We start from the raw sequence: 10,349 nt of genomic DNA on the forward strand, positions 1-10,349 counted from the left end.
TAACTGGAAAGACCTTGACCTGGATGCAATGGCCCAGTGGTACTGCTCAGGCTGGGATCAGAGAGAGGCAGAGGCAGTGCTCCAAGAGGACAGTGGTGCGAGCCAAGATACACACTGAGACTTGGGACCTGTTTTAATTATTGTTTCATTTCTTTCACTGCTCAGGAACATGTAACAAGCTGAAATGTGTGTTGCGCCTGTAAACATTTACTTTCTTTTGGTCTTGTGCAATGCTATGTCTCATTCTCTTGGATGGTGCCTGGAATGCAGGAATAGCCATAACAGATCAGCTGAATGACTGTCAACTCAACCGTCCATCTCCGACAGTGACCAGCACAAGCTGCTTTAAAGGAAGTTGCTAGAAACCCCACATCAGGCTAAGATGCCTGGATGGATTAAGTTGCCTCCAAGGGAAGTTTCTCCTTTCTGCCATGCGATTTGTGTTTGACTCATGCTCCAAAAAAGATCAGGAAAGTCTGCCTGCCCATCCAATAACTACAACTATATTTTTTCCCATGCCAATTCATGCACTCAGGGTTCTTTGCATTGGTGTTCCTGCCAGCTCCTTTTGGTGGAGCACGACACAGGCTTGTGCAGGTTAATCACGCCCCGTACGCAGAACCACAGACCTCAACTAGTCAGACGTGTGGGGCTGCAGTTGCCATAATCCTGATGGCTCACAGACCCAGAAATCTGAGTCAGTGTCGGCACACTCTCTGCAGATGCACTCTGGCCCTTTGTACTCACAGCCTGTGAGCACGAGGTGTTTGGGGATCCTGCCCCTCTTGCTTGCAGGAACAGTTGTTTTTGAACGGCACAAGAGAAGGGGCATGCACGCCATCAACAACTTGTGATCTTCCCCAGGCCTTTGGCAGAGAAATTATCTTGCAGTTTGGCAAACCTCACCAGATGCACAAGAGGCTAGCTGGGGCCACAGCAAAGAGTAGCCAGTCCGGGAGCGCCAGCCTCCCCCAGCCCTTTGGCAGAGCTGCCTCGCACTGAAAAGGAAAAGAACCTTTGCCCCTTCTTCTGGGTCTGAAGGAGCATCTGCAGCGCTGAAACCAATCAAAGCCAGCTGTGAAAAATGAAGGGGAGAAGGCAGGGAAACACTGATTATTATGACTAGGGAAAACGCTATTAAAAAAATAAAGAAAAGGGAAAAACTGATCCCATATGGGAGGCAAATGAAATACAAATTCAAAACAGGCCATTATGCAGTGTCTCTCATAAGGCTGCCACTCTGGGGGCTGCATTTATGTGTGGAGATGCAGTGCCCCAGGACCTCTGGAGACATGGCTCCGCTCTGCAGCAGGATTAGCATTACCTTGGAGCATCCTGGGCTGTGACTGGCACAGGACTGTTGTTTAGACAGCCCCTGCAGACTGACCAAGGAGTTATTCGAGTCCCCTTCAGATACACACTTAGAGTAACCTCAGGTCTAATCATACCACCAACCCTTTTCTGCCTCCGCCTCATATTCCAGGCAACTTTGCTGCTGGCTCCTTGCTCCTTTTGAGATGAGTTCTTCCCCTCCTCCACTGTCACAGGGTCAACCACACAGCTGCCCTTTTATCACTCCTCTTTCCACACTTCTCCTTCTCCAGCAGATCATCTCCATCACCCACCCCATCTGCCTACCCAACATGTGCCCTTCAAGCTGTTTCTGAACTACAGCCAAGCCCCTGAAGCCAGGCTGTCAGGGGCAAAACATCTTTACCAACAAGAAGGCTTTTGGGGTGCAGTCCAAGCTCAATCCCCTTTTACAATGCCAGGAGGGAGGGAAATTCCCACCCTGTACTACCCATACTGTGAGGATCATTCACAATGTTACTGGACCACAGGGGCCAAAAGCCACCTCCTTCTTCTCAGGTGTTTCTTTCACTGCTCCTGAAGCACAAGGAGATTCAGCACAATGGGGGCTCATTTCTTTCAGTAGTGGTGACAATCATTCACCCACAGAAAGAAAACTAGAGGACAGCAACATGACATCCCGTGTTTGTGGGCTGTGCTCCTCAGAGATAAAACTCTCCAGATCTTGAGAGACAGATGGTTAAAGGGTGCATTATTCAGTCTGCCCTGCTCTTGTCATTCTGTCAAAGACGCAAAATATTTGGAACTTTTCATTTTTCAAGAGGCCCCTGCTCATATGTGAATCTCAGTGTCTATTTAAAAGACAAAGTAATTTCTTGCATACTGTAATGGAGAGAAAACATAGAAAAATGTGAACTTCAGAGTTCAAACCACAGAAAGAGAAATTAATCCCTTTAAGAAAATTCATAGGAAACCCTCCCAGTATAAGTCAGTCTTGCATTTTTGGAGTCCAACTCAGATGGAGTAAAATCCCCATGTCTGCTAATATGAGAACAGGATGCACTTCAGCTATTCAGAGGCACAGCTCTACAGACCTCCCCAAAGCTGGCTTCTTTGCCCACCCTGTGCCAAGGCCTCGGCAACATGGACCTGCTTTTTGAGAGCCATCTCTCTGGTGTCTGGATCTTGGGGAAAAGCAGGAAGAGAGGAGGCCCTGAAGGCACTCCATTTCTCAGTACTAGAGTGATCCACAACACATCCAGGGCCACAGCCAAATGCATTAGACCACAGCACTCCCAGATCCTACTCAAGAGTCTTCATAATTCCTCTTCTCAAGCCAAGAAAAACAGCAAGCAGAAAACACATAACAGTGGGCAAGCAGGAATATTTGTCCCTTACTACAATGGCCTTAAGCAATCAGAGAGGTAGGGCTGATGAACCTTTAATTACTTGTGCAATAATGACCTCTGTTTCCAGCATTCCTTGGCAGGCAGGAAGTGGCTGGAGCAGTCAGGGACCTGTTATGCTCTCTTCTCTACAGGCTTGAAATTGATACGAAGGCCCCTCACCCAGCTGGTCACAAGTTTCAAGATATGCTCCACACAGAGGTTGTTTATAGCTATTAAAAGCAGTGAAAAGAAAATACAATAAAAACAAAACAGCTCTTTCACTGAGAAGTTATTACTGAAAAGTACAGCTCTACAGCTGAGGTGTTCAAAGCTCCTCTGGTACTTTTTTCCAGGTAGCTAAAACAGTACATTTTTTAAAAAGTAAATTATGAAACCAGCTTTTAACCTCGGTACATCAATATTTTGTGTAGTGTGACATACTTCACCAAAGAGGAAAAGGAGGGGGCACTTGTCACTAAGGACACCTAGATATTAGCCAGAAAGACAAGTGGGGTGCAGAGGAGAGTGATCACCACTAGAGAATTTCTATGACACAAAATGAAGGCAGAAAGATGTTATGGAACTGACCCAAGCTCAGCTGAACGCAGTTTGCGAGTTCACTGTCCTGATTCCCAGGCCACAGAAATGAGCTTTCTTTTGAGGGCAGGGGTAAATCAAGACGTTCACAACTGGCAGCCGAAGAATGCAGAAGGGTGCTCTACCTCCCCACAGGGTCTACCACATAACTGGATGTACTGTAGCTTAGACAGCTGCCAAGCCTGATGTCTTTCCCAAGCTCCATCTCAGCTGGGACTCTGCAACACAACAGAGGCTGATCCAAAGGTCAGAAAAAGAAACCCTGCAAGAGGCAGCTCACAGACTATTTCACTTCCGAAATAAGCCAGTCTCTTCCTATCCCCGTCTCCATCTGCTGGAATCAGCTTGTGTCTTGACGCACGTGGCACCAACAACTTCCCAAAACTCTTGTTCTTTTAATATTACCATTAGCTTTCTGATATCTTGCTTATCCACAGAAACAGTCAGAGTATGTTCTGCATCCAGCAAAGTTCCTGGCCCTGATATTTTGTGGCAAAGAATTGCACAACACTAATCTAACCCACTGTTGAGTGAAAACATTTTATGTCCATTTCTATCTTGTCTTCTTCTTTGTTTCTCTGACAGTCCCCATTCCCATATATCATAAAGGGAGGTGATTCTGCATACTCCATCTCTAATTATATTCCATCTCATTTCTTCTGCTTCTAGAATTAATATTTTACAGGCTTTTCAATGTCTTTTCATAAGGGATCTTTCTCTCTACAATCACAGCTGGCTCCTTCCCTCCCCCTCCTCTTAGAGACAAAGTGGCCAAATCAACATGTTGTGTCCCAGTATTTGAGGGAAACTTTGCAACAGAGGAAGATGTCCTGGAATTGCTGAGCAGCTTTCCCATCAATTAAAACAAGGAACATGGAGATAAAAGGAGTCAACTCCTTCTGTTGACTGAAACCTCTGCTCTGTGATGCATTAGGGCAATACAGAACTGACTTGGGTCAGAAAACAGCTGTGTTGAACACAAGACTGAGGCTATAGGCAGACCCATCAGTCCCTGTCCTCTTTCACCAGTCAAAAAGGATAAGAAAAATTCCAAATGGCAGAACACCACATAGCCCTAAACTCCGCTCCAGTGGAATTATCCATTGCTTTCATTAGCCATTCCCTTGCCCTGACTCACACTATAGAACTCTGCCAGCCACATGCCCCTGCTTTCACTGCCGAGAACCTAGAAGAATGCACATGCAAAAAATATCCACAGGGATGCGCCCATCTGTTAATCTAAAGACGTTCACCCCGCTCATGCAGTACCATTCGTTTCTTTTCTAGTTGTTTCAGCACTGTAAGGTATGAAGAAGATCCAGCTGGACAAAGCTGCCTCATCCACTGAGATGCCAGCAAGCAAAAGTAATACCAATCCCCACTTTCCCTCCTCTGCTGGATCTCCAGTCAGGTCACAATCACTATTAAGCCCATCTGGAGAAACTGAAGCATTCAGAAGTTCACTGAGTCATCAAGAGCAACAATGAGCAGCAGCAGCAGGCTGCCACACAGCTCTGGAAAAGTCCCTTTCAAAACACTAAATCCCTGGAATGAAGGGCTGCCTTGCTTCATCCATGAGATTTTAATGGCACGTTCATGAATTCATCCCAAACTTCATTCAGAAGACTCAACAGGGAGGTGCTGGGAGAGAGGAGCACCATCTCCAGTTTGAAAGCAACCTACCAGGAGAGACCCCATGGGCAGAATGGGGAGCACCACAGTGTTAAAGCAGCTGTTTCAACATCAAGTCTTGGGGCATCTTAGGCCTCCTCACACTGACCCTGTAGAGATTTGCCTGATCAACCCTTAACAACAGGATTCATCTTTGCAGTCCAGGGCCCAGCTACATCTGCACAAGCAGTAGCAGCATCAGGCCAAATATACATGGAGCAAAGAAGCAAAAGAAACAGCCCACCTCTGTTTCAAAAGGCTTGAAAGTTCCTGCCCTTCTCTTCCTCTAGTCCCGTCCACAAAAACTTTGCATGCAGAGCAGTGTCTCTTGGGTCCCTCATTCTCTTGAGCAAAGTAAACAGACCTCCAGTGCAGTGACAAATGAACAACAAACAGAGGGAGAAGAAGAAGAAAAAAAAAACCTTGCTGCCAACTCGAAGATTTTTTCTTGGCATGTTTAATTAAAAAAAAATTATAATGTGCAAGCTATGCCCCAAGGGTGACCCTGCATAAAGCTTTCTGGCAGCTCCAATGTCTGCCATTTCCCCCTCACATCACCACAGACACCCCATCTCTTCCTGTGCTCTTACCCTGATGCACACGAACACATACAGAGCCCTAAGAATCCTGGCAGCCAGACGGCTTTTTCTTTTTCAAGCGTGCCAAAACAAGCTCAGCTCCTAAATCCCTTTCAGAATTTGGGCTTGTGTGGAAATATGTTTGCCTCCATCTTATGTTTATTTTCTTTTGTTTTCAGGTTTGTTAGCCCAAGGGCAAATGTTGTTCCTAGCACCAGTTTTGGGGTTGGGTTTTGTTTTGTTTTTTGGGGTTTTTTTTGGTATTTATCTTTCAATCAAGTGTTCCTCCTTGCAAGGATAAACAGGATGTTTAGAGACTCTGGGTATGATGACCAGTCTTTGACAGCTGTTGTGAGACACCACACACTGGGTCTACCATGTGTGCAAGCACTGGCACGGCTCAATCTGCAGCAGACTCTTTTCATGACCTAAGAAACCTTCAACAGCTCTGTGTTTTCAGCACAGCCTCACAAGAAACGCACCACACAGACATGATCCAGAACAACTCCCTGGCTTCTCCCTCCATTTAGGAGGATAACACCTGCCCACCCCACAGCCATTTCCTTTCTACTCCACTCATTTCACTTTTTGAGCTACACTAAACTATGCTCTGCCTCTGAGAAATTTTTCTTTAAAAAAAGAAAACCAAACCGGGAGTTTCCCAAGCCTTTTTTTTAGGAACAGAAGTTGTCCAAGCCTTGAACCAATCCCTGATATCGGTGTGACTCCTAAAACAAGAACTTTGCAAAATGAAACAGAGATAGCATTAAGGGCCAGACCCCAAGCAAGACCTACCGGTCTAAAACACTGTGTGTGACACCTCCAACATCCTAGTCACCACAGAAGAAAATGCACTGCCTAATTCTCCACTGCACAAATTCTCCAAAATATTAATCACTTTTTATTTGCAGCATTTTCTTGCAGTGGAAGGCAGGAAAGGTTAAAAGACTGATAATAAGTCCTGTTTTGTAATCAAAATCAATGAGTTTTGCACCAGGCCCTAATTACTGTGTTCTCAAGTCACAGAATAAGTGACTGTGATATTTTTCCCAAATTCTGCAAGCTGGGTGTGTCCGCAACAGCAGCACACACTTTGATAAGCCATACTATACACAAAGAGCTAAATGCTGTCTAAACAGTCATAAATCACTTCAGAAGAAATGGCTCAACCACTAGGTCATCTTATCTAGTCTAAAGCCTTTTGCATTTAAAGAAAATAATATTTACAGGAATTACCTCCCTTCTCTACAAACACATGATTCCTGAGCAGCCACACTCAGTTTTCCCCATTACAACCACTCTGTGTAATTCACAGGACAAATGACAACATGTTGGTGACTTTCATGCTGTTTGGGCCCAGCTTATCCAAGGAAAATGACTTGGTCCTGCAAAGCTGGTCAAGTTCAAACCTTGAAATCTATTCCAGGTAACACTCAGCCACAAGCTTCTGGCCTATGCACAGAAAGCACAGCATGAAATTTTATCGTTTGTGTCATTCAGGTCAAAAGGGATTATCACAATGTTCATTTTTAGCCATGGTACCTATGAACCTTGGCACATAAGCCACCGAAAAGCCATTCTCAGACAACTGCATTAAATTGGACTCTGAGCAGTCCTTGAACTCTACTTCAGGAGAAAGCAGCATTGTCAAGATAATGGTTTTACAACTTTCACTCCTCTCAGGAAAAATGGTGTTTTCATTGTGTACCTTGCCCCGTTGCACACACTGAGCAGACGTGGTCTCTCCAACCCTCACTACTCTCTGTGAGCCCTTCCACAAACATTCCAGAGCTGAAGAAGCAAGAGTCTGTCCTACAGCCTAAAAATTCAAATAAGTAAAACAGTTCTCCTGAAATAAAAACCCCAGCTTTGATGTCATTTAAATGGGGAATTCCTGCTCCTTTCAGGTTATCCCTGGAATTCCCCAACCATGAAGATATTTTCCACAGCAAATCCACCTTGGATAAAGTAAGCCAAATTTTCCTACTACTTCATTCATTCAGTTCTGCTAATAGCAGTGATTGAAGAGTAGATCAAATCATTGAATACATTTTTCTGTCACCCATATGCATAATTTGGGGGTCTCAGTATGGGAGCTGAGTGATGCATTAACACACCTGAGGGACAAGATGCCATTCAGAGGGTTCTGGACAAGATCAAGAAGTGGGAATCTTGTGAGATTCAGCAAGGCCAGGTGCAAGGTCCTGAACTGGGACATGAAGAGATTAGAGGGATGAAGCACCTCTCTCATGAGTAAAGGCTGAGAGAGTTGGGGTTGTTCAGCTTGGAGTAGATTTTATGGAGACCTCACTGCAGTCTTTCAGTATCGAAAGGAGGCCTATAAGAAAGATGGGGATAGATTTTTTTAGCAGGGTCTGTCCAATAGGACCAGGGATAATGGTTTGAAGCTAAAAGAGGGTCAGTGTAGGTTAAATATAATGAAGATTTTTACCATGTGGATGATATACCACTGGAACAGGTTTCCCAGAGAGGTGGTAGATGCCCTATTCCTGGAAACATTCATTCAAGGACAGGTTGGACTGCTCTCTGAACAACCTGATCTCATTGAAGACATCTCTGCTCATCACAAGATTGATGGACTAGATGATTTTTAAAGGTCCCTTCCAATCCAAACTATTCTATGACTCTACAGTCTGGGTAACACAGAAGACAAAGCTCCCACAGCCTTATGTCTAACCACTTACCAGCTGTGCTGAAACCTCCGAGGTCACATAGCAAGGCTCAGGTGACCACAAATGGTTACAAGACTCAGTAACTTCATTATCTGCAGGAACCTGTCCCTAGTGCCTACAGAGCACCACCTACAACACAAAATTCATTTCTAAGGTGTAATGTTAGGGGAATCAGTTAGATAGTCAGCTCTACACTCCCTGCAATTCATTTTTGTTTGTTTCAAAAAAAGCAGAAGCAATTGCAAGTTCCCTCTGAAGTGTCCTGGTATTTCTGGGACATCTGGATGGTATTGCTGGGATAGCATTCACTCAGCATGGTCTTTCTCCACCAGACTGGCCAGTACAACCAACTGCACATCCGCTGGCTGTTCCAGCACTCCCCTCTTTGGGGGGTTGCACACGTTCAGAGAGGAAAGAAATTGCGTTCAGCATCTCCCTTGCACGTCAGAGAAAGCAGCAGCTGCAGAGCTGTGCATGCCAAGTGCAGGATGTGGCTTCTCCTGCACCACAGTGAACATCAGTCTCTTCAACCAAGTCATTACTCAGGTCTTTGGAGAAGCTGTTCATGTGTATATCCACATCCTTGGCCCACAGGTGTGGCCACTGACATAGACAAGGACAGCTAGACACCTCTGACAGCAGGGCTAGATGTGATTTCACAGGAGCTGCTGATCCTTCACATCACCCAGAACATACATCAGGATGTGCTGAAAGGAGTACAGTGCACTGAACTCAGAAAAAACTCTTGAGTCCCTGTCCTAGTTTCAGCACTCGTCTACTGTACTTCTCTCTGTAACATCTGATGCAACCTGTGCCATTGTATTAAAGGATCCTCTCTGTTACCATTTAGCCCACCAGTACAGCTTGGGGGGGGACGAGATTTGTGAAGCACCGAAGCATCAGATCATATCAACCACTAGCATTTCCTCAGAAGCACTGCTCAACAAGGGTCTGGGAAAGACTCGAGATCTTTTTAATCCCACTTCCATAGCAATTGGGAGCATTAAAGCAAAATAATGTTGGGTCAGGAACTATTTTATTTTTTTATTTTTACCTTAATTTCACAGGAATACTGTTTTAGAGGTAGGTGGTACCATTGAGGAATGAGTCCCTGCCCAGTAACAGTGACTTGCAACTAGGTCATCTTTTAGGTCCCTTCCAACTCAAACCCTTCTATAGCATTACATGATTGCTCTCTTATGCAGCTTGAGTATCTGCCAGAATTTGGTTACAGCAACTTCATACAGATGTGGGTGTATCTGCATCTCTGTTTCTTCCCTTTTGTGCCACTCTAGACAGAAACCTGCCTTGAACATGAGCTAGAAACTGCCCATGGAGAAATCACAGCGTAGCAAAGCATGGTAGACCTGCACAGGGGGTTCTGATACTCACTGAGCCTAAAGCACATTTGGGACTGCAAATAAATTTCACTCGAGTCCTCAATGCCAGTACAAAAGCTGGAAACTCCAACATCTCCTGACCACTAACAGGGAAGACAGAGGGTGATGTTTAAATCTATCTTTGCTGTTACACCTAAGGCAGCCTCATTTATCCAGAACTAACATACCTGACTGATTGCTCAAGACTGACCAAACAGGAAGACATATGGCAGCACTAGATGAGCCCTTTCCATCTTCACTGTGGTGAAAAAGATCGAGTTACCCACACTGGAGATAGCCACAAAGGACAGTGAAGAAAAAACAACAAATTCTACAACATTATATTGAAGGAACGAACATAGCCCAATTTGCAGTATAGGTCACCTCCATACTGATGAGTTTGAGGAACAGGTCCTTTAAAAAATGTATTGAACAAAGCGGGGGTAGGAGGAAGCTGTGTACAAGCAGAGAGACCCTTGCACCCAGATAAATTCAGTTACCCTACTTTAAATCTGCAGGCCAGCTCCTGATTTAACCTGGAGTTTCACATGTCACTGCAAAACTCTGGAAATGTTGCCTTTGCAGATATGCCAAACATATGAACTGTTTTCAGTGAAGTCAGTATTTTTCCACATCTACTATTGTAACTCTGCTGGCAGGCTGAGAGTAGCAAATCCTCCCTTATCTCCCTCCTCTCTAAGAGCATCCCCCTGTTTAAGTACCAGCTAACTT

This window comes from Cinclus cinclus, chromosome 6 (genome assembly GCF_963662255.1).
Source record: "Cinclus cinclus chromosome 6, bCinCin1.1, whole genome shotgun sequence".
In the NCBI taxonomy this organism is placed as follows: domain Eukaryota; kingdom Metazoa; phylum Chordata; class Aves; order Passeriformes; family Cinclidae; genus Cinclus; species Cinclus cinclus.